The sequence below is a fragment of the Chamaea fasciata genome, unplaced genomic scaffold (assembly GCF_029207755.1).
Source record: "Chamaea fasciata isolate MVZ Bird 193981 ecotype frontalis unplaced genomic scaffold, bChaFas1.0.hap1 SCAF_5, whole genome shotgun sequence".
Lineage (NCBI taxonomy): Eukaryota > Metazoa > Chordata > Aves > Passeriformes > Sylviidae > Chamaea > Chamaea fasciata.
The window spans coordinates 25,917,757-25,944,532 of NW_027094090.1; the positions used below are offsets into that span (position 1 = coordinate 25,917,757).

Below are 26,776 nucleotides of genomic sequence, written 5' to 3' on the forward strand. Positions count from 1 at the left end.
AATAATCACTTTCCAAAATCCTTATTAAATAAGTTGAGCTTGCTGTACTCTGCAAAAATTAGACTGCAACACTACAACTCTCAGCAAAAGGTGCTGTCAGACCCTCATCATCTCAAATAGTCATTAAGAAAGACTAAAGAGATTCACCTTCTTGAAACAAAAGTAATTTTAATGTAAAAGTTTACACAATTAAAATTACAGACGTTTAATTTCCAACAAGCCCCAAAGAATTCAATCTTCCATGACTCTCAGGACTCATCTTCAACACAGAGGGTTAGTTTTAAACATTTACGGAATACATTTGGTAATAGAATTCAAAACTTGAGTATGTTTTAAAGAACATTTATATTCTAACAGGAATTAATTGTATACTTCTAATTTGCCTACTCAGAAGATAACATTTTGATATACACAAATTAATTAGGCAGAAAAATCAAGGCAGACTTCTGCTTTATTGAAAAAAATATTGAACAGAGTGTTCCATAGGTACTCTGGAGTATCATTTAGAGGGAGTATGTCACAATATCATTCTTAATTTTAAAATACTAAAATAATGAAAAGCGAGTTCTGTGCTGGTACATGTTTCAGAACACCATTGTCCTTTTATATCAATCATTAAGTGTTTTTTTCTAGTATTTCATATCTCTGAAACTGTCATCTGTATAATAAAATAAATTCGGCTCACCATTTTCAGTCTAATAAGTGCTTACGGAGTATTATTTGCCTTACTCTCAAGTGGAAAATTATGGAAATGATTATATGAGATCTAAAATGTAAGCAGTCACTTGCAGTAAGCATGTTAAGTAAGGCAATACCTTATATGTTCATCAGATAAATTGTTACGTGTTTAGAGATTTTCTTGCCTTTTCAATGGAACGATACGGTCACCATTACACCTTAGAAGACTATTCATCCAATTTTAAATCACTTTAATTTAAATAATTTGCTAATAAATAAAACACAGAAATCTGAACTAAAAAAGCCCCAACCCTGAATACTTAATTTCAAATATAGTATTTCGCTACTTTAAAGAAAGAACATTATTTTCAGTAAAATGAGGCCTCTCTTTTTTCTCTATTTGCCAGATTTTAAATAAATTGTACTCAATATCCTGGACTGCCTTTGACTAATAAAAAAGCACCAATCAAAAAATTATCATGCAATAGTGGAGGGAAAAACGTGTCTTGGGTCAGAGAGGTGGAGCAGCATCCAGACAGTGCAAATCTGGACCACAAGTGATTTCTTCACTGCTGGACACTCATCTTATGAAGCAATCAGGCATAATTTGCTCCACCTCTAGTAGAATTACAGCATTGCCAAGCTAAGGAGCCTGGCAATAAATCAGTTCAAAATTCAACATTTACAGTGATATCCCTCATACTAATGACACATCCATGTCTGAAGGCCATAAATTCCTTACCAAGTAAACACAGAGAATAAGGGAGTGTAATCCTTTTGGTATTACTCTGCCATGGCACTAAAAAAACCAGCTGAAAGTATAACTACATCCCCAAAACCTGAGATATTGTCAACAGACTTTTGGTTAAATCAGAGCTTTTTCTGCTGTTGCTTCACTTAATCTCAGGAGCCCCTGCCCCCATATTTTTAGGGAAATACCTGCAAGGCTACAGATCAAAACAGATAGCATTTAAAAGCTGGATGCATTCATTAACATAGGGCAAAACCTCCACATATGATTTCTAAGCAGCAAACTATGGTCTGTTGGTAATGTTACGAGTACAGTCTTAGCCATACACCAGCCAGATGCCTAATGCAAAAGTTTCTAGCAAAATGTGTACTCGATTTGTATGGCAAAGTTTTGGTAGCTGGGGGGCTACAGGTGTGGCTTCGGGGAGAAAATGCTAGAAGCTGCCCCTACTTCTGATGGAGCCAAAACAGCCGGCTCCAGGACAGACTGGCTGCTGGCCAAGGCCAAGCCCATTACCAGCTGTGGCAGTGCCTCTGGGAGAATGTATTCAAGAAAGAGGGAAAGTTGCTGCACAACAGCAATGGCAGCCAGAGACAGGAGTGAGAAGATGGGAGAGGGACAACTGCGCAGACATCCAGGTCAGTGAAGGAGAGGGAGGTGGTGCTAAAGGAGACAAAACAGAGATCCACCTGCAGCCCATGGAGGACCCCATGCCAGATAGGGTGGATGCTTGAAGAATGCTGTGAGCCCATGGGAAGCCCACACTGGAGCAGACTCCTGGCAGGACCTGTGACCCCATGGGGAACTCATGCTCAGTGTGTTCCTGAGGGGCTGCACCGCACAGAAGAGACCCGTGCTGGAGAAGTTTATAAGGAACTGCAGCTCATGGGAAGGACTCAACATGAGAAAAGTTTGTGGAGGACTGTCTCCCGTGGGATGGATCTCACAGTGGAGCAGAGAAAGAGCACGAAGAGTCCTCTCTCTGAGGAGGAAGGAGCAGGAGAGACAACATGTAATGAGTGACTGCAGCCACCGCTCCTCATCCCCCTGTGGTGCTGGTAAGGCAGAGGTGGAGGATTTGGAAGTACAGTTAAACCCAGAAACACATGGGGGTGGAGGGACAGTGTTTTTAGATTTAGGTTGTTGGGGTTTTTTTCATTATCTTATTCTGATTTTGACTGAAAATAAATTAAATTTGCCTGTTTTGTCCATGATGGTAATTGGTGAGTGATCTCTCCCTGCCCTTATCCCAACCCCTGAGTCTATCATTATCTTTTTCTCTGCACTGTACAACTGATCAGGGGAGTGATAACATGGTGGGCATCTGGTGTCCACCTAGGATCAACATGCCACAAAAAGGCATATAAATAAGAGGAACCTTAAAAGTGTTAATAAAAATCCACAACGATTAGGGCTTAAGAAAATAATAACCAATTTTTTAAATGTAGTTGAAAAAGAGTAAGCATTTAGCAAATCTAATTTTGGGAGAAAGGAAGACATTTTATTAAAATCCAGAGAGATCATTTATACCCCAAAAGTATAAAAGCCAATGGAGAGCAATTAAAGCAAAAGGTATTAACTGAAAATAATAACTCTGGGTTTTAACAAATCTAGGGATACTCTACAAGATCAGGGGAATTGAAAAATCTTACTGTTGCATTCATGTTTATGAAGATCAAACCTGAGAAACTACAGGTTGGCTGACATCAAGCAAGTACAAATTCTAGAAAGTTTGAGGAGTAAATAATAAAGAAATGGTAGAGTAATTCATTCACTTGTAAGTCTTGTCAACTAAACTTGATACCATTTTTTATGCTACAAGAAGTTTGGATAATAACATTAACTTGCATTGTCATAGTACACTTAGATTGCTATAAGATTTAATCTTGCATGACATTTTCAAGCACCATACAAAATCAATACTCTACATTACATGGATTAAAACTGTTTAAATACACAGATCTTGAAAACTCTAAGTGGAAAATTGTCAGACAATGTAGGTTCTCTGAAGAACTTTTATTGTCCCAAATTTATTACTTTCATTGTAAATCAGAGATTAATTTTTTCAGATGACCTCAGCCTTGATACAATGGGAAATATCAATCAAACAGATGGGCCCATCTTTCTCAGTATAACTCATCTGAGCCTCACACAGCTAAAATGCACCTCTCAAATTGATATATTAAAACTATAATCCAGTTCATTTATATAGCAAAGGGTTAAGAGATAACTTGCTAACCAACTGTAAGTATCTGTAAGGCACAAGATACTTTAGACAGCTGTTTGATTTAACTGAGAAAAGCATTTAGCGTCAATCCACTGGTAGAAAACTATTACTTGACTATTCATGTGAAAGTCACATTTCTTTATTTCCAATTAATGAAAATAAATAACCCATTAGTACCAGCTGTTGATAGATATGGAAGATTACCTGAATTTTCAAATCTTTATGTCTTTCGTATCTTTCTAAAAGAGATCTCACATTTCAAGTGGAAGCTATAGTATCCAGGAAATCACGAAGTCTTTCAGGAGTTTCTGAGACCTACCCACACAATGTGATGAGCCCAACTAAGTTAGGAGGACTGGATTACCCATCTTTTCGCACAGCAACCCACCAAAAACAAGAGAGAAAAGCAAAATCTGACCTAAACAAACATGTGCCAGAAGTTCTCAAGGACTGGAAGAAGTTAATAACGTAAACAAAAGGACAAGTTTATAGCTATTTAATAACCCTATATTTTCTGGTTTTCTTCACTAGAGGCAGTGCTGAGAAAGAACCTACAACTGGGAAGTTTGACAGTAGTCAAATCTAAGTTGCATTACTATTTTCTCTGCCCTTAAGAATGCAGGGTTTTTTACTTCGGTAAAGTAGTTTAGAGCAAGTAGCCCTAAGAGGATTGGACTGCCCCATATATTACAGCCCAGCAGTGCCATAATGACACTGGATGGCTAGTTGTATTACAGAGGCTCAGAAAGGCAATACAGGTTATGAATATACAGGGATATATATCCATTAAAATAGACAGATCTATTTCAGAAGAAAAAAGGAAAACTACATTTGTTATTTATGTAATTGACTTTCTAATAGAGATACAGCATACAGAAAGTGCTAAACCTTTTGTGATGAAACAACCAGGTTTTTCTGTGGGCAGCAAAACCAGCAAAAATCAGGTATCTCCAGAAAGATAGAGTGTATAGAAATTTTCTCCAGCAAAAATGTTCTTCTCCCTTTTTGTTGCAATTACTTTAAGTTCCACCCCTCTTCCCTAATGCCTTCTCTTTTCCTAACCTATCCCATTTTCATAAGAGAATTGTCCTCTCTTCTATCTTTGCAAAGTCCCAGCTGGCCAAGAGCCACCATGTGCTCTGAAGACCTGCACACAGACATGGGCTTTGCTGCTGAATACCCACGTAGTGACGATGGGACAGAGGGAACAGCTAATAATAGTTATTAAGCATAAATTCAGCCTGGGTGTCATATTGACATATTGGTTAGGACATCAGTCTAAAAATAACTTGTTCTTTTTTCCTGATGGAGATGAATTAGTTCAGTAGTTGGTACAAAGACTTATTTGATTCCAAATACCTCAATATGATCACACACACATAAAAAAAATTGTTTAGACTCTACTGAACACTATTATACAACTGTGACTAAATATGACAATTCAGTCATACTTCCCACAACCTAGATTGTCCTCAGAAATAACAAAAAACAGTTAATTAATAGATTTGTGGCATTTGCTGATTAAGATAAGACTTTAAAATGAATACGCATAAACACATTCCTCACTCATACGGTCACTGACTAAGCCTTCCTTTTTCTTATTTTACCCAAGCAAAACCTGTACTTCAAATTCCTTTTAAAAATCCTTTTTAAAATCCACTTCTTTAGAGAGTCTTTTCATCTCTTAACCATTTTACCTCATGTTTGTATTACACTGCGCAAAATTACAGTGCTAGTTCTGCTGCTGCTTTAAGTAAGGATTCCGAGAGGAAGAACTCAAACACTGAAGAATATCTTGCTCCACCAGGTCTGAGAAGAAAATAATTTTGCAGATATAAGACACGGGTTCTGGGGGCTTCCTGAGCACCAAGAAAGGTTATGACTGATGAGAAAGTCATAAGTGAAGACACCAATCCCCAAAACACTGAGTAAAATCTTCAACGATTGTGGTTGGGTTGGTGAGGCAGGTGAGTGTTTACAGAACTTAACACATGAAGTTCTGTTAAGGGGCAGAAACTCTCTAAAAACATGCATTTGTGCTGCGGTATTCCTTGGATCTTGCAGAGATAATTCAGTAAGAGTTGGTGTTTATCTATAGGATAAATAGTATCAAGTACATGCCTAGGTCCTGACTCACTTGCATTTCCTTGATTTGAGCTTCTCCTCTTCCAATAAACCTTTAGTGTATCCCACTAAAATTTTCATCTATTGTTAAAACATCAGAGTGTATTTGAAAGGTTAATACATATGTTTTAATTTGACTCTGGGTACATTGGTATTAAAAACCTACAAGCTTTCTAGGTAATCCAGAAATACACCATCCAGACAAATTAGAACCAAAGTTCACTTTACTGCGGATAGATTGATATTGATAGAACTATGTAAGAAAACTTGTTAAACCCTTTCACATTTACAGATTAATACTTGTGACTTTTAAAGCAGCTGTTATACTAGTTTGAAGAGATGTTTAATAATGCCAAATGAAGTCGGCATCTGCAATTATTTTGGAATGTATTTTAAATACTCATGAACACTGTTTTCTTTTTCTCTGGAAAGAATGGATTTCTCACTGCTTATAATATGTTCACTAGGAGGTGCCCACACAAATTCCATATAAGAATAAAAATAATTCCCTAAAGACCTTAGAGTTTTTTAAACCTGTTTTTATTAACAAAAGGTTTTTTTAAGAAGTGTTACACTTAGAGAAACCATTCCAAAATGAAACCTAGAACTCTCAAAGATGAAATGCATGTTTATCTTTAACTACCTCTATGTATGCGCTTATTAATATATAAATAAGAATAAAATCCACACTGATTAAGAATCTAATAATGACAACAAGAATAATATATTTTAATAAACTCTTAATTTAAAATAGGAGGCATTTAAAATAGATTTTAAATTTAACTGGAATTAAAAATAGCCTATTTTTAGGCATGGACTCACTATGAAATTTACATAAATGTAACAAAAGCAGTATTAACAGTAAACTTTTACCAAAAAACCACCAAAAAACCGAAATCAAACCCGCAATGCATTGGAAATTGCCAATTATAAAATTAGAACAAATTTCACTGAAGTGCTATTCTAGTTTACAAACCAGGAATCTTCCAGGAAAGGCAAAATACTTTCCCCATTCAATTTCATACCAGTTCAGATCCTTACTAACTAATACACTAAGCAGAAAAGCTGAGAATGGCGTGACTAGAGGAGGTCTACTTCTTTCCCAAAATATTGCAAAATGTAGATTTTTGACTAATCACACGATAAGATGTAATATTGTCCGTTAAATACTAGTTTTACAAGCAATTAATTTTTGTGACTGTAGTAGGTTTTATTAGCTATCTAATAAAGATGAGAGGGTTTTAAAAAATAATTTTCATTTAAGTCCTGTGCATTTCTAATTGTTTCCGAACTTCTTTTGAATTATCAAAGTAAAGGTCAAAAAAAAGGGACACTTATAAGTCCTATATAAAGGTTTGATTTTTTAAAAGCAACATCACTTCCAGAAAACCAACTGAAGGATAAATATGACATGGTTAAGGTAAGTTATGAAGTTAAACTCAATTTGATAATGATTTTTTTTTAAATTATGCTTTTTTTAAAAAAAATATAACACTTGTAAGTCTATTGGGGCAGTACTATTTTAAAGAAGTGACTCAAAATACTAATTTACTAACATCTCAATAAATATCCAGACAATATGCAGAAATATTACCAAGTTTGAGTACTACCACTCCATTAAGGAGATGTTCACATTTTCACGTGTCACTTATCACTGATCTGCCCTACAGGTCCTACCAGAGGTTATGTCATGTTTAATAGTAAAACAAAAATTGTAATTGCAAATGTTCCGGAAACTGAAAGACAAAATCTTAGAGTCGCTAAAACTCAGGCACAAGGCTAGATATTATCTTGACCAGCTATAAGTAATGTCTTCAAGAACTTTTTCATTTAATTGTAAGACAAAAGAATTAGGTATATTTAAGTCTGTGTTAGTTATCATACTGAATGCTCTCAAGCAATGCCTTCCATGATCCTTGTTCCCAACAGTCTGTTTATTCCAGCACAAGCACAAAACACATTCTTTCACACTCCCTGGCACACCACAATCCCAATGCCTTCATTAAGTCTCTACTACTGACATATTCTTATTTGGACAATATTGTTATGGATTTTGCCTGATTAAGTTCTGCAGTTAGTATTGTATCATTACATAAATTTTTAATTAAGAACACCACAGTATTAAATCAATGGAATTCCTAATACATAATCTGAGAAAAATACTCACACTCTGAGCATGATAACAATTACCTGAAATGACCTACCATCAGAGATTTCACTCCTAAATTAGAAGACTGAATTTGGCTCAGAGTTTAGCTTTTGCAGATGATACATTTTATGGACTGATAGTTGCACATAGATTATTTATCAGTAACACTGCTATTGTATTTTTGGCTGTTCAGTAAAAACTTTCCATGCAAAAATGGAGTGAAGTGGGTGTGTCTTCTTTAGTCTACTCTTCAATCAGGCTTAAATTTCAATCAGTAAAACTTATGCTTTTGTGAAAAGATAAAATTTGTTTTATCAAAAACCTTTTAATTTTCTTTAATGACAAATAAAAAAAATTATACAACATTCAGACTTCAGGGTAATGCAGTCTAGCATTGTTTAAGATGAATGTACACTTAGAAAACCAAACCTATTTCCAGTGTAAGTCACCAGCATGACACTGAAAAAGGAATTCACATTTAATGGTGATTTTAAATTTTGTTTTTTTAAAAAAGAGTAGCAATATAGACTTTCTTCCTGTCAACCTGAAAGTAGAACATTTGTTTCAAGGCTGTCATAATTTCTAGCTGATTCTAAAATCGTAGATGTTCATGAAGGCTTGTATTTATTTTCCCACATGGGAACTAGAAAGTACCAGTATTTGTAATTTTGTAAATAACTTGTGAAAACATTTGAAAGAAAAACAGTAAAAGAATGTAAAAAGCATTTTAAATTAAAATAACTCATGAACTTCTAAGCATGCATCATTCCAAAGTCTCAAAGAAATTAATACCTTCTCAGTAGAATGGTATACTATGCAAATTAAATATAGTCATCCTTTGAAACCACACGTGAGCTTTAATCAATATGTAATTTACAATTAAGCAATCATTTTCTGATTTACAAGCATTACAAGCATAACAAATATGATTAACCTAGTATTTCAGACGCAAATTAGCTCAATTAAGGTACCCCACCTATGTGCCACTTTGAATATATGTACACTTTTCCATTTTGATTTTTAATTGGCTATGAAACATAATTCTAACAGAGAAGTAAAGATCTAATGCTAAATTATTTGAGTACATATATGTTCATTTTAAAGCAATGATGCAAGTATTATGTTTTGTGTAGATGAACTATGCAACAAGTTAAACAAGTTTCTAAATCAAATCAGACTATACCAACAAAATGCCATGCGTGTGCAAGGAAGTTTCAAGATGAAACAAAATCCCCTTAAAACAAAGTAATTTCATTCTCTGTGCTTTTAGGGGGTGACAATTATGAATCTAGACATAATGTAGGCAGCTATATCATTATCTAGCTCGAAGAGCTATAAATTCTTGTACCTCCAGAAACACCACAAGCAGTTCAGACATCTCTATCAAATTTGAGATAAGCATGCCTTTATAAATGTCTATTTTTTTCCATTGGCTGTAATGAGCATCTAAATGATGTTCTCATATCTTGATTTCTACACTACAGGCATCTGCAGATGGGTTTTTTAAAGGCAATTTGTGATACCTATTTCTGCAATGCATTTGGATATCTGACCTGGTATCTTATTCTTCATGTGTCTTTTGTTATTTAAGTATCTTTTATGAATGTATTACTTGTTCATTTGTTTAACTGTCCTTTGCATGTTAACAGGTATACAAAATAGTATTTTTCCCTATCCTTATCTGTCTAAATAGAAAGGATAAATCTAAATAGGTATGTATGAACTTAACAGAGTTCAAACACTAAATAATGTTTCAAAAGAGAACAGAAAGAAGAAAGTTTGCTATTCAGTCATGCTACTTGGCAAAGACGTAATTTCTAGACAGACAAACCAAGTTAAAATTATCAGTGTATCTTTAGTCAATGAATAAATCCTATTTACCCTTTAATATGGGGTGTACCAATTAATTTATCTTTTTCAGGATTGTGAAAGAAAGCAAACAAGACATTTGAGGTTCAAGGAAAACATTTCTAATTTCAAATTCAATATTTATTTGAATTATGTCAGCAAAATAACTGATTTCAGTTCAACTAGAACATTACAAAATTTTAGGTCATCCATGACTGCTAAGAATTTTTTGTGAAACTAGCTCCAACAACACTTTAAAAAGCTTTATTTTTCCAAGCATAGTTTTCTATAAATATATACATATATCAACTTCACATAATTCCATATTTTCAGACAAGTTAGGTATTCTAAACAGGAAACTCATGCAAATGTCAAAATCTAAAAAAGACTGGTTACATTCTAAAAGAAAGGGAAGACTACTTATGCTCAGATGAGTCGCATTAAATAAATATTTTGGAGTCTTTTATCCTACTTAAGAATACCCCACCACATCACAGTTCCTAAATGACAAATGAAGTATAGGGCAGGTCAAAACAAACACATTATATTTACCTATTTGCATGAAACTGCCCCAATTCAAGAAGGGTAAATAGATATGAAGGATCAGTTACAGTCAAGGAAGCCTCTATTCAATGCAAATTAGGGGAGGCAACAGAGCATCCCAGCTCAGTCTAAATTAAACGCCTGTTGAATCATCAGTTTTATCACTGACTGATACTCTCAGAAAGCACTAAACAGCAACCTTTACTAATGCACAGAGAAATTGGTCTTCCAAAAAAGAAAGATAATGGCACACAGAAACACTGGGATAAAAGATGGAAAAAAATTTAAGATGAGTAAAATTAGGTTAAATAAAGCTGTTTATGAATTTGAGATAGGACTCAGAAATCACAGGATTTAATAAGGCTGAAGTAATGGACAACAGAATAGTGAACAGTATTCAACAGAAATAAACATAAGGTGATGTGTGTTGATGTAAAAAGCTATTCCAACACCACCTACAGGATGATACAACATGGATGACCAATAACCATCAAGGCGTTAGGTCTTGCATTTTAAATGAAAGTTGATCAAAACCAACATGTTAAAACTGCAATGAAAAAGCAAATCTATTATTATCATACATCAGAAAACTGACCAAAATAAATAATTAAAACACCTATTATTTAGCAACTAAAAATAAGCATAGTAAATAAAAAAAAATTTCAAAAAATTCAAAATCTCAAAGTTCTATTCATAATCAAATTATTCACCTTTTCATGAATATGATTATATGGAAAACTTCAAAATTAATTACCTTTTAAAATTCAAAACCTCTGCATAAACTATTTTCTAGGGGTATCATATCTCTTTTACAAAGATTTTTATCTGAACATTTTAGTTTTCCATGTTACTCCTACAGGCTAGGTAAATTTAAAATGTGGTATTTATCAAATCTCTTAGCACACAAAAAAACAAAATTTCAGAATGTTTTTTGACTCTGTGGAGGTCTAATCTGGGGCGAAAGTTATGTTGGAGTAGTAGCAGAGATTTCAGTCACTAACAAAATAATCTGTAGCTGCAAAGATCCCAACACAGCCAAACCAGGATTTCAGCAAGGTAAGAATAATCTGTCATTTTTAGTACCATTTGTAATTACACTTTTATTATGAACACCTTGTTTTTGCCTTCAACATCTCACTAACTTTGATGGCTTTGAGTTCTGATCAATGAACTTAAACCTCCTTATCTTATGTGACAAGGAAGAATAATTTTAATTTTATAAGAACTCTGCTGCCTCTTTGAGAATTAGCCCAGCCTCTCTCCTCTAAACTGACTCACCACTGATCAGATGGAGGAAGCATTCCCATTTAGAGATGAGGATTCAGAGACATGGGACAAGCAGATTAACCCTGGATATGATAGGGAAAGGATTAAGAGAATAAAATTCAGCCTTCAGTGATCTCAGTGGCAAAAGTCTCAAATCAATTTCAATAGCTAGGCCATTTTACCCATTCATGTCTATAAACTGATTTTACTTTTCATAACAGAACTTTGGTGATGATACTTAGAGGTTTTTTTTAAACCTCATAATGTTTGGTGTTTTCTCCTAAAGCTTCAACTGTTGGTATCTAGAAATTTTACAATAATTGCCTTTCATAAATATATATATATATATATATATATATATATATATATATATATATATATATATAATTTTCCAGTTCTCATGGGTACAAAAAAGCATAAAACCTGAAGGTTCGGAGCTCAAAAATTAGATAAAAAGAATAAAAAGTGCATGTTTTTAAAGCCCTCAAAATAAAAAAAAAAAAAGCCAAATAGAAAAAGATGATGTGAACAACTTTAAAACTTGCAATTTCATTAAACTATTTAAATATAACGAAATTTTTTACATGTCACCAAAATAGCTAAAAACTTTCTTCCCTGTTTTTTTTTTCCCCCTTTCTCTATTTGCAAAATGTATTCCTACAAAACCCATATAGGTATTCTTACATCTGATCCTCATTATGAGTGGAATCAATTCTCAGTCATGGTTTTTATAACCACCCTGAATAGCTGCTGCATCAATAGCATTTAAGTGGCATTCAGCAGTGATTCAGAGAAATCTGTCATTGAGGCTAATTGTCAACAAAAAGCACTTTCTCTGTGATAGCAGAACCTATATCTGGAGCTGGATGAACAAATCACAATGAACAAAGTGTACAAAAAATTTAGCCCTACATTGTGTTTATGCTTTATTCACAGAAAGGAATGATATTTTATCAAACTCTTCAGCTTTTGTACCAATCTGTTCAAATAAAAAAATTAGGACTTGGGTGTGTGGGTTGCTCTTATTTTTGCTATTTGGAACTTCCATTTAGTATTCTCTGCTTCAAGATATAAATCATGTCATTTACTGCGTAACTTGACAGAATGAACCAAACAGCAGCAGCTGCAGAAGGCTGTGTGCTTGTCATCAACAGGTTGCAGTTTGCTAAGAGTTCTGGCTTCTGTGTTCCTTTCAGAGAAGAGTCCAAAATGCATCTCCAAATGGCTCAGACATTGTGTGTGTAAGAACACAGATTGGTGCTCGTCCATTAGAAATACTCAAATGCCTCTTAACTTTGCCCCTTCTGAAACCTCAGGCTTAACTATCACAGAAAAGACACCTCCAGTTAGTCTGAAAGAATCAACTATGCAAATCTCATCTGGAATATAAAAGAGTTATATATTCACTACCACCTGATCCATTCCTAACAGAAATACTGGTGTTTATTCTTGTTATTGCTTTATGTAAAAACAAAGGATTTATTTTTGCAACCTGTTCTACTGAGGATAAACTTCACTATATGAAAGAACACCCAGAGAAAATTTCCAAGTATTTAAGACTGGTAAATCCCTTTGAACTTAAATTGATTTCTTTTACTTGGCCATTTAAAAGAACAACTTTAAACTATTTGCAAACATGTCTAACATATTACTCCAGAGATTCATAGGTAGTTGCTGATACTTTGATTCTTCTGAAGGAAGAACCCCAAAACAGTGACAACTGGAATGATTGATATGTTTGGACTTGTTAAATTCAAAACTAGTTTAAACCTTCCCAAGTTATGTCTGAAACAGAATTTCTTGAAGTATTTTTAGCTTACACTTTGGATAATCAGGATAATGCCCATCCAGGCTCTAACAGACTGCCTTCTCTCTTTTAGACAAGGAAATTAAACAAAGAATATCAATAGAGAAAAGTAAATGCATGGAAGTATCAATAACATTATCTTGACTAAGCCATTTACACATCTGTCATCTTTCTTTAAAAATACCATTTTCTAGCAAAATTTTAATTCACCTTATTCTATTATGAAAAAAATTAATGCTGCATAGTTACAGTAATCCTCCACACTGAAAGATATGATTTTTCATCTTCATTTGAACCATGGCTAAAGAACTTGGTTTACTCTTTTTCCTTCCACATCTACAGTAGTTCCGTTTCCATGTGGTATAATATACAGATATAAGCTCTAGTATAAGCAATTGAACTTTTTACACCCTCAGAAACCACAAAATCAGATGGTCCGTGGTTTTTGCAGCTGGTGCACTGCATTCATACTGGGTAGTGTCATATGAAAAATATTTCACTCCCCAAGCCCTAAACAGAGTCACTCATTAATGAAATGCAGGCAGTACAATGAGATCATATAAGGTATAGATTTCAACAGCCATACTAAAAACAGTAAAGGAACACTGAACAAGAACACAAATCAAGTTCCGCTGCCAGAACAGGATTTTTCTAAAGGAATGTCTTCTTAGATTTAACATTTGCTTTGAAAACAACTGCTAACCACTACCCAGAAAAAACTTCAGTACAAGTGTTAGCAGACTAAACAATCACAATTTGGCAGAGCAAAAACAGTAAATACCTTCAGACATAGCTACATTACAGGATGTCTCACCCTAATACACCACTATCAAATCACAAAATAATTTACTTAATGCCACATATGGAAACTGTTTACTTAAGAAAATAAGCTGTCACCAGCAAAACTTTGTTTAAAAATAATTTCAGGGCTGCGATTTATCGAATTTCACTTCAGTTTGCTTTTATAGAAATCTAAAAAAAAAAAAAAAAAAAAAAAAACCACCCAAAAAACCAGTGCAGCAATCTAGCTGCGAAAATATATTAAGCCGTCTTATACCAAGAATATATACTTAGGTAGAATTTTTAAACTCTATTACTAGTACGATTCATTTAAAGAATGACCACAACTTTGTAATGTATATCATGACATGTTATTTCAGTAAAATTTATCAGAATAAATTGTTTCACTTCTATCTTTCTCAAATGATATCCATCTGTTTTCCTCAATCTAAAAACTTTGTTTAACTAAGAAAAGCCTCAGCGGCAGGAATAAACACCAGACAAGACAGCCAAGGTATTCTATGGACTTGGTTCTCTTCTCACAGACTCTGATACAACTCCGTGGACTTTAGTGGCCTGAATATTATAGCTGTAACTGAGCTAAGTATCAGGTTCTGCACAACTGCTTTATAAATCTAAGGACTACAGCAGATTTGTTTTATCCTGGGGGAAAATATATCCAAGCAAAATAGATTATAGCGTTTATTTTACCTTCAACAGCCAATGAGGATATATATGTAACAAATGGCCAACTGTATCTGCATTTTCACTACATGTTTATTAAACCTCTAACAAAACAGAATTCTGAAAATCTCATGCAATTGGAATAACTCTTTAATATAAAGATTTAAAAAAAAAAAGGGGAGGGTGGGGGGGACTGATTATAATTTAGTAAATGGAGACCAGGAGACCTGAGAGTTTTTTTCCTGCTACTCATCATTCTTCAATGCTTTTCTTCTATGATGTAGAAGAAAAACACTCACTGGAACACTTTTGAGAAGCAGCTTTTATGCATAGAAAGTTATGATCACTCTCTCTTAGCAGTAATTACTCTTGTAGTAATTTATACGCTTTTAATTGTCCAATATCAGTCAGCACAGAGGAATTATTAAGGGCTGTATCTCTTAGCCAAACAAGTATACCGTGCACAAGATAAATTCCTCCATTTATCTGCATCTGTTGTCTATAAAATGTTTATATGCCTCATTCCTGCCACCTGGCAATAAACTCTATCTTACACTTGAAACACTACACTGAGTTGAAATAATCCATAGTACCACAGCTCAATACAGAGAATTAAATATGAGCTAAGAATAGAGCAGCTTTCTTATTAATCCTATATAAGTACTGATGCAACACCCTACCAGGAGCCATAAATATCACATATACCAAGAAACAAAATTCTGCACATTTTCCAGTCATTTATTTCTCCACAAGTTTCCACTAGTTACAAACTATTTGCTAAAAATTAAAATCCAACCAAACAAACCCACATCCCACCAAAAAAAAAAAAAAAATCAGCCAACCAAAATACCACCAAAAATCCCTACCACCAACCACAAAAAAACCCTAAATCCAACAATGTTATAAAGCAATAGAACCATAGAATTTATCAAGCTGGAAATGAACCAATAAAGATCATGGAGTCCAACTCCTGATCTATTAATCTTATATTAATTTTATTTATATTAATAAGTAAATATTATTAAATAATATTAATAGTAATAAAATAATAAGCAAAAAAGAAAACCAAAGAAAATGGAATTTACTGTGAATTTCAATGACAGACAAACAGTGGTTCTCCAATACCTCTTACTCAAAGTTCCTCATAAGAAATTGTATTTCACACTGGAAGCACAATGCTTTAACAGACTGCTTTTTGAAGTTGCATTGTAAATATGCCATGTTTATTTAAACTTTTCAAATAACAGGTCTTGTCAAATCCAATTATTCTACAAGTAACTTCAAGCTAGAAAAACTGTTCCTCTTAATTCAGAAAATTATATAAAGGAAAATCGGAAAAAAATTCTCTATATACACTCTTAGTTTTTTTTATTATACATCAATACAGTATTGTGCTTCTTAAATATAGAAGTTAGGAATTTTTAGAGTAACTTCACTTGTATTAATAAAAATTCATCACCGTGTGTTCAAACAAAATATTCAGATCTCTAATCTATGGCCACCTTTTACTTACACCTGGTTTTAAGCAAACCATCCCACTTCACTTCAGTGAAAAATACTTTCTGCGTGTTAGCTTGCTGAGCACCACTCCAGGACTTCAAAGCAAGAATGATACAAAATTAACATTAAAAATATGTTATGGATTAGAATGGATTAGAAACAGACAAATCAGTAAGTCTCAGAATGTAACTGCAAACAGGGAATTAGATTAAGGGCATTTGTAAGAGCGATCTGCCATGATAGGTTCTGGTCCCATACTGTTTCACTCTTTTATCAATGACCTTCAAGAAATTGCAAATTCATTACTGATGACGTTTGCTGACAACACAGCAAATGATAATGAGGAGAGCCAGCTACTAGAATGAAATTATCTGAATCTCTGAAAATGCAATACTTAAAAGGAATACTTTTCATACCACCACATGTGTAAAGCTGCACTTCCAGCTAGAAAGGAGAAAGTCCATATTCAGAGGATGAAACATGGTGCCTCAGAAAAATTACAGACATGGAGTTACGATGCATAGTTAAGTCCCATGGCACACTAGTCAAATGGGCAAAGACCCTTGACAACATAAAAAATGAGAAAAGGAAGGTTATGCTTTTTTAAATCCCAAGGTAACATAACCATTGCAGAACACCGTGACCAGTTCTAATGTTGACCATAAATTGGAATAGTTTAAAAGACAACTCAGCTAACCTGAAAACATTTCTTATATATTGAACTCACAGAATATTCCTCTATTCAGATTCTGAAATTGAAGGTTAAAAGTATGTGATAAACAGAAAGTTCCTCACTATCACGTGACATCCAATGACTGCAGATAGAGTCTAGAGACACTCAGATGAGAAAAAGCACTCCCTTCCTCAGCACTGAAATTATTTACAAAATATCTACAGATACAGCAGTACTTAAATCTTCACTGGTCACCCTAATTACCAGTAGACTATCTTAACCCCATCTGCCAGCCAGAAGAAAATCTGTAAGCAATGGCTTTAGTTGACCTCAATAGCTGCCTTTCTGTACAAAATGGGATTGATGGCGTATTACAGCCTCCTCCAATCCTATTCCAAAAGCAGCTCCATTGTATAGTCAGCATTCTCTTTAAGGAGAAGGACCCAACTATTTTATGGTGGCTCTGGGAACACACCATGCCCCAGCTACCATTTGTAGGGATGTTAAAGCCATTGTGGGTATCTGGTCGCCAGGAATTGGACATCTGATTGGACAGTACAGTTACTGACTCAATTGAACCCTTCTGTTTCATAAAGCACAGGAAGAGATGCAGCCCATTGCATTACCCTCTACAAGTATCATATTTACATTGCAAAAAATGTCATCTGAAAATTCAAGCATACATAATAAAAGAATAAGTAGGCATAGTAAAATTTTGTAGCAGTGATCTCTTCTGAGTAAGGAAAAAGAATTATTTGAAAATAAAGTGAAGATTGAAAGACCAGATAGGAAAATAAAAAAACTTCCAGAAATATGTCACTGAAACTCAAGGTATTGTACTCACAGGGCATCTTCACTTACCCAAATATCTTCTGGGCAACAGAATAAAATCTCATCACAAAATGCCATGTCCTACGCACAACACAAGTTTATATTCCAAGAGCAAAAAATCCCAGAGATCCTTTCATATTCTCTATTTCATAAACAAAACCAGACTTAAAAGAATGATTGAACTTGAAAAATGTAGAAAAATTAGGTATATTATTGTGCTCCCACTATACAGCAGTATTACCTTTGTAGGATCTTTAACTAGTGTAAAATTATATGTATATTATGACACATTTCTCAGAACATGACTAGATACGAACAAGCAGACTAATATGATAGAAAGCAGAAGATGGAAAATAATTTTACTGATTTACCCACATTCTGTTAGTATTCTAGCGGTAGCCTTGTCTTAAAGTATTCTAAAGTTATAGATCATTAAAGTTCTAGAGACTAATGTGGATACCAACACCAAAATAGGCCATTTATAATAAACTGGAAAAATGCTGAAAACTGACAATGTAAACATGGAAATTACAGTTTTACAGAAAGACCTTAAAGAAGATGAAAAACATCAGTTTACCAGCACAATATAAATTTTTTCAACTAGATGAAAAAAGTAAAATCTCTGATTCAATGGGAGAGAACAACCCTCACAATAACATCCCTAAGTGTGTTCCTGGATAGTAAATTGGGTATGAAAAGCGACAAAACATTACAAGACGGCAGACACACGTAATCAGCAGCACATAAACATACACAAGTGCCATCATCATGAAAAGGAGATCTCCTGTACCTGCAACCATGCTTGTTAAAGTATCATTCATACTTAGCTGGAGCCCTGGTGTATTGTAAAGCTGTGGGGTAGCTGGAGTTTCAAAGGACTGTAAATCTTAAGGGAAGACGTGAATTTTGTTGCTTTTCTACAGCACATGGTGCAAGAGAACCCATGAGAATCAAAGCTGCTACTTGGATTTCTATTCCAATGACCACAGCATGCCAAACGAACAGTAAACCAATGACCAGAAGAAAGACACTGTAAAAAGCAGGACAAGAAAAAACTGGCTTTTCACACAAAGTATCAGGGAATATAGAAGCTCAGGATCTGACCAGAAATGTTCAATGTAAAGTAAACAACAGAAAAGCAGTTGGCAATGAGTGACTATTTTAACTTTCTGTAAGAACCAATAGCCAGTAATTATACCTACTTAAATTCTTCTTTAGTAACAACAGTACAAGGAGCAGAGATAACTGCATCTATCTTGCATGGAGTAGGAGAACCATGCAAAAAGCTTGGAAGAATATGAAAATACCCCAGGCCAATAAGACAATTTGATTTTTTCAAACATTCCAGTGGCTCTGCATATGACAGTTCTTCACTGCTGAGATGGCTGCTGAGATGTTTTGACTTTTCTCAGCTACAGCACTGGAATTCTGAGCAAGGCAATGATCTGTTGCACATGGTAAGTGAACCTGTGAAAATCTAACCAAAATACAAAGAGGATTGCTCAAAACCTCTGGACCTACAGGGATGAGATACTTTTTCTGGTTTCATCCTTTGATCTTTGCAACACCCATGAACTAAATACCATGGCAAGCATGCCTGAAACACAGTTTCAGAGAGGATATTAATATGTATGCTCCTTATTTCACTGATAGACACACTAAATTTCACATGTAGACAAACACAATCCCTACAAGTAAGAATCACATTAGTTAAAGTCAATGAAACAGCTAGGCAAGAACTGGACTTAGTATATACCACAACATTTGTAGCTTCCCCAGGTGGCTCCACTTCCAGTCCACCCCAAAGGGAGTGTTCTGAGCTGCAAGGCAACACAGGCAGTTGGAGAGGTGGCACCACCTCTTCATGAGCAGGGGCTCTTGAAGCATGAAGCAAAGGAATTCAAATCAGGGGAATCCCACCTCCACATCTCTCCTCCCATCAGAATTAAAGAGGAGAGAACCCTTAGAAGACTTTTAGTAGGAAAAAAAAAACAAAACAAAACCCAACAAACATGTAGGGGGAACCCAGACATGGGCTTGGTGGTTAGAAAAATCTGTAGAAGTAGCAGCAGCTGCAACACCAGATCCCTGGGAGAAATTTCAGTAGGTTTTACAGGAAGAATTCTGTCCTATCTTGTCAGACATTTGGACCAACTCTCTCTTATATTTTAACAATTTCTTCACATAAAACTCAAGCTTATACCTCTTAGTTTTCTTTCTTTAAATTTCAGCATACAAAGTAAGATAGAAAAAAAATAAATGGAACTAGCATAATGAAAATCATAGTACATTCACATGAGAAAAGAACTGGTACCCTCCCTTCTCTGGCTATCATATTTCATGTATATTTAATTCATTTCTCGGCTTTCTTCTAGAAGAAGCCAAGAAGGTAACCTGTGCTTTCAAACATAAAAAAATTTAGAAACAACTGAAAAAACAACTGGTTCCTGGGCATGCTCCAGGCTGATATCATGGAGCTGTCATCCATGTCATCATTGTTGCTGTAAACCTGAAGCCTGCAGCATCTTCCTTCATGAATCCCACTTACTGCAAGACAACGGCCACATTGTTTCAGGCACTCTAAGCCAACACTTCCCCAAAAACATACAAACCCTGACAGAAGCCACCATGGAGCATTATCTGACTCAAAATCTGGAGTTTTATTATAAGGCAGCAGTGGCTCAAGCATCCTACTGCAACTGGCCATTACCATTTAAACCTGGCCAGTGACAACAAGCAGCATCCCAGGCAATGCTTAGGCACAGGCAGAGTCTGCACCAAGCAGGGACTGGCCCAGCACACAGAAAAAGTGGAGGCTTCTCTGTTTGGGCAGCCAATACAGCTCATGAAGGGAAACAGAGTGTAGAGACAAGGACAGAAGATACTGTTCCACTTTCTTTTGGGGGTGGAAAACAGTCCCTGGCTCAAAGAGACCTACACCATGAGCTCAATGCAAAACATGCAATGTCAGGCTGCTCAACCATGGGCTGGCAGACACTCCAAATACCTAAAGCATGTTTACAGGTTTATCCCTCACACTATGCTATTTCTCCCATACAGATCTTTACTGAAAGTCCAAGCGTTTGGGCTTTTTGTAAGGAATGCAAAAACTCTGAAATATTTTTCTTCCTAAAAGAAATACAGTCTGCAAATTTAGACTCTGAAGTCTTCACCACAGTGAATAGCACAGATCTACTTTAAAATGAAGTAGAAAAGATATTAGTATCATGTGTAGACATAACATGTTTGGAGGGATTCATTTCAGGCATAATCTAGAAGACATTGGTCCTAATTGAAAATCATCAGCTATAAGCCATCCAACTCAAATGCTCTCCATTATTTTGCCACACACTTACAAAACTTCTACTCATACTGGGGAACTCTGCTGCTTTTATTAATAGTAGACATTAAAGGACTTGATCTGAAAACTGTGCAAAATTCATAATACCTAATACGAACTGTGGCAGAACAATCACACTATACTGCCTCTAGGAAAAAAGAAGAAACAAACTATGGAAACAGATTAGGGAAAATGGTTACAATCACAGACTGTACATGTTTAAAAGATAAAAGGATCATTTTGCCCCACTTTTCAGCCCTAATACTTAAAACTATTGCAGAAGAAGAAAATAAAATACAAAGAAAAAAATCTCGAGTGTGTAAAAGAACAGCAATCTTAATTTTGCATGTAAGAGCAAGAATAAAATCAAATACAATTCATTTTCAGAGATTAATAGTTTGCCAAGTAGTAACAAGAAAAAAAATTAAGTGCCTCTATTTTTCACAGGAAGACCTTTTTGCTCTAAAGTTACAGAACCATTAAAACAACCAGATTACTGAAGTCATCTTAAAAAAAATTATTTTTACAGAGACTTGTGAAATACACTTGGTTTAAAATCATGGCCAAAATGACTGGTTTAGAAAGGTTCAGTGTTTATATTAGAACTGATGCAGTTCTCCAAACAGTCTCATGTACATTATGTATAGTACTCCTTAAGGCAGTGTAGCCATATATGGCAAAGGAGGAAATCTCTTCAGGAACAGATTGCATGTTTTCTCACTTTTTTCTCCCCACAGGTAAAAAACACCTAAATAAAAGAGTTTACACTTTTCACTTCTTTCCTTCTTTATGATGTAGAAACAGGCCAGAAAGAAATTTCCCCAGATTTCTCTCCCAAAAACATATGGAACAGAGAATGAAGTTACCCGGTTTCTTAGTTGAGACTCAGGAGGATAATCACAACTCTCATGCTATTTTTTCTAAAAGGGCTGGAAGTCAAATGAACTGGAATAGGAACTTTCAAGTTAAATGGGTGAAAATATTGTGGATTTTTTTTTAACAAAACCTTAGTTTTCCAAAGGAAAGTTAAATTAAGTTAGGTTAATTGAAACAAATTCTAAAATTTTAGCAAATAGTCTCTTTCCAGTAACTTTCTCTATTCCCCTGGTATACAGTATGATCTGCTTACTTATTTTACAATCTTCTTGGAAAAGCTGAAGGAAAATGCAACAAATTAAAAAAATTAAAAATGATAAAATTTAGATAAAGAGAAAACTGGTAAGAACTGAACTGCTAAGGATGAGAAACATAAATGTTAGAAAATTGTAAGCATTCATTAAATATTTATATCAGGGCATTAGCCTTTAATAGCACAAGCCTGCATACAAGTCTTATTTTCAGAAATTGAAATGTAATAAATTATAAAGCATAAAAGAAACAGTTTTAGAAAACTCAATATAAGAAATCGTGCAGATGAGAAACATCTTTCAAAGAACAATGCATCTGAACAACTATGCTGAAAATAGTCAATGAGTGGAAAAAACAACGGGCCAGCCAACAGCCAGGTGTCTCTTGCTGTTCCTAGAACAGCCCACCTGAACGGGAGGCAAAAGAGTGGCCCTTCACAATGCATTGATTCTTTCTTCTTCTATAATCCCCATCCACCACCTGTATCTCATGTAGGATCAAAAAAACTAATCAGACATCGGTTCACTTAGACCAGATCCATGTCTGCTCCAAACTATAGCAGGAATCAGTCCATGAACTTTCCTGCTGGTCAGCTATCAGCAGAGTACAACAAGAGACTGAGGATGGAAATCAGAAGAGTGGCCTAGGGTATTTATTTCATCACATTTGCCAACTGATCTGTGAAGCACAGCAGTACTTTATTTTAAAGCATTAACTGTTTCAGATCAATGCAGAAATATTCCACAGCTGTGCAATAACCCCAATATTGCTTTTAAATGTCCACAGTGTAAATGAAAAAAATCAACAAAATTACTTGATTTTTACTAAGTAGAACTATCTTATTTACAATTTTTCTGGGTTTATGTTACAAGGATTATTGCTAAAACTTTTTTTACTGTTAAATTTTATTTTTCTCATCCTGAATCAAGTTAAAAGTAGAAAGATTGTGAATCATATGGATCAAAGACTATCCATCAGTGTGTCACACACCATGTGGCATTGTGTTTTGCCAAGTCAAAGTCATGCTCCAAGTTTCAAAACTTCAAACAACTGAAATACCACAACATTCATAAAACAGAACTGAGCTACTGGGAGTAAGAAAAAAATACAAAAAAGGTAACAGACCTCAACAGCAGATAGTAAAATTAACATTTCAACAGTTCTTGCCTTTCATCTTGGTCTCCATAGTACATTTTTTCTAGAAAAGCTACAATTTAGGTTTAGCAAGATGCAGAATTACATAAAACATCTGGAATATGGGACAAGGAATATTGGCTTATTATCCCTGGTGGACCCTCCCTATGAAAAATTTAATAGGTCTGTTTTGGTAGTTTTAATCTCCAGAGCACCCCAAGCTATGTTATGGAAACATCATCTTGGTAATTTATATTAGAAAGAACACCTGGTGATGAAAGCAAATATACCCTCTTTAAAATTGTGAGTGATTTTTCTTTAATCCTAAAACTTTTCATCTTCTTAAATATATAATTTTTAACAGCTTGACTAAAAATTAGTTTTTGTATCTTTGAGACTGATCACAATGTAACCATTGTGAACTTAACACTGTTTTATTAGAGAGCTACATTTCTTCGTTCCTGTCTTCAGAGAACAAGTCATTTTGTCTTTACTTTGACATTGGCCTTTTACAGATTACAGAGGAAACTCTGTTGAATCTTATATGAATATCACAAAATCATTTAAAATGTTGTCCATTTATTCCTGCACAACTCCGAACGTAAAGGGGAAAAAAACCCTCTTAAATACCTTTCTACTATTTTTATTCCTATCTCTAATTCTAAAGGCAGAGTTAGCCATAAATAATAACAAATACATTAATTTTGCCACAATTTATTCTAGGATCACTCTCAAGTGACAGCACGCAGCACACATAAATTACATGAATTCTGATCTGTAATTGCTTTTTTTGTTTCTAATATGTTTAGCATATGATTTCAAAATAACTAGTAAATATCTATATATGAAAGCAGTAAAATTATTTTTCAATAATATCATTAACTGGATTTCTCTGAATATAAATACAAATAAAATGGTATATAACTGAAAGGAATTTTACATACAGCTTTCTTATGTCACACTGCCTTATGCTTTATTACAAAAACACATTTTTAACTGTTGCTAATTTGCTATTTTATTGACTAATGAGAAATTAATGAAAGTACTGGTCAATGTATAAAGCAATTTGCTAATAAAAACGTATTCTATACTTTCCAGCTAAAAAGAGGTTTCCATTTCTATTTCGATTTCTAAAGAAACAACACAGGTACAAATTAATCTGTTTTTATCATTTAACATACCTCACTTAAAATATACCATAAAACACATTTTGTATTTTCTAACAAAAAAAGCCCATAACATTATAATCTGTAGCCCAGAAAGGTTTTCAGAAATAATTTTTTATTAATTTGACACTGATACGCCTCCATTTCTAATACCCCAACCCTGCAACATTTTAAATGCAATTAAAAGTGGTTATGAAAGAGTGTGGACTTCCTTGTGAAGCAGGAAATCACTCTTGTGATTAACATGCAAACGAGCTCATGCTGGCAGAATAGATTGGGGTTTTAAAACCCCAATTACTTTTGTATGATTATCTATTTACCCGTACACAGACTATTTTCATTTTTCATCTAATACAAAGTCATCCTGCTTACATTTTTACACAGCAATTAATATTTACAATAATTATGACATCAAGCGCCATTGAGAGTACACCAAGTAAATAATTTACCATGTTTTTTAATATATATGTTATTAAAACAACATCTATGGTAATATATTGCAAAGGATGGAGATATATTATTGGCCTTTATACACAATCCAGCCTAATACAACATTTTATTGGCTTTAAATTTAGTTAAGGAGCATATTATTTTTAGTATCTGAGTAGGTCAACTGCTGTTCGTTCAGATTACAAATGCCAAAACTCTCAAGTCTGTAACTGCTTTGTATAAAGTGTAAGGTTTGTTTAAACTTTCACAGTAAAAATAACAATAAAATTACTTCCTCACATTTTTCTTTTATTTTTCCCCCTCCTTTTTTAGTAATAACAGACAATTCTTAACTTTCACTAACACACTTTGATTCATACCTGCTACAGAGTGCATATATACACATTTTTTCCAGACTTCTAAAGAAAATTATAATGCATTAATGACAGGAACTATGGTAATGGAAAAAGGTCACCCTCTTTTGAACACCTTCTGTTTTAAACCATTATATATAAAGACATTTGAGAAAGCAAAGAATTAAAAGGCAGCCTTTGTGCAACCCATTACTGAAATATTATAGAATAATCTATATCAAATGTAGTGGAATAGCAGATTCTTTTGGATCTAAATTTACTGCAGCCACAGAAATGCTTTTATGCTTATTATGTATCTGCATGTTGATTCAATTATTAAAAGGACACCTGACAGCAGACTTACTTAATTGAATTAATTAAACTGGATGAATAATCACAGAATTACTATTGTATGAAATTTGTCCTGAGAAGTAACACTGGCATTGTGAAATTGCAAGTAATTTGAATGGTGAAATATACTGAGCAGAGCAGTGTTCACTTACTGTATTCTGGAATTCTTCACCTCATACATGAACAAATGGGACATATAAATGAACAGACAGCTGTGAGTAATGAATGCTTTTCCTTATCTATTGCATTTTATTACGTGATTCCAGCTACATCACTATATCTAAAAACTTTGCAAAAAAAAATTCTAAGTAACAGTAATTTTAATGTCTCTAACATGACACAAGGGAGTGGACTATTAGATACTGACAGAGAGTATAACACTGTAACACTTCTGTAAAGCGGTACTTCTAAACAGAATATCTAGGAATAAAAATAATATGCCAAATTGAAATTATGCAAGTATTGTTTCTTGACTAAAGCAAACAAATTAGAGAAATTAAATTATTTTAAAACATTTGAATAGATTTGCACAGTGAGATTCTACCACTGATTTTAGCAAAAGGAGCAATTTTTTTTAGTGATCAAATGTTAGGATGTACTGTATATAACAATATTCTATTAAAGGTGTACTGAAACAATTTTTTCTTATTAATAAAACCAGTTTACTGATGAAGTTCAGAGGAATATGTTATGCCCTTTTCTACTTAGCTTATTTGATAATTCACTAAATAGAAGTGAAATTTTACATGACAGGTTTTTTTTTTTTTTTTAATTTAGCACACATTTTCTCTTGCCCCTGATTTCACATCAAAAAAAGACACAAAAAACCCCACACTGCTCAGAACAGAAGTTTATACTGGCAGAGGACATTCCTGGAGTGCAAGCACCCATCTGGCATATATCCAAACCCCAGCTATTAGCTCTGCATCACCACTGGGTATTTTGCTTGCTTCCTCTTGCAGGATTTTTATTTTATTTTGTTTTAGCAACAATCCCCATAATAGAGAAATGTAC

General features: G+C 34.2%; 1 protein-coding gene across 1 annotated transcript in view; it reads right to left on the minus strand.

The window, feature by feature from the left end:
• FOXP2 (forkhead box P2) overlaps positions 1-26,776 on the minus strand; it is a 403,818-nt gene that overhangs the window by 229,668 nt on the left and 147,374 nt on the right. The gene's annotated exons all lie outside the window — the stretch shown is intronic.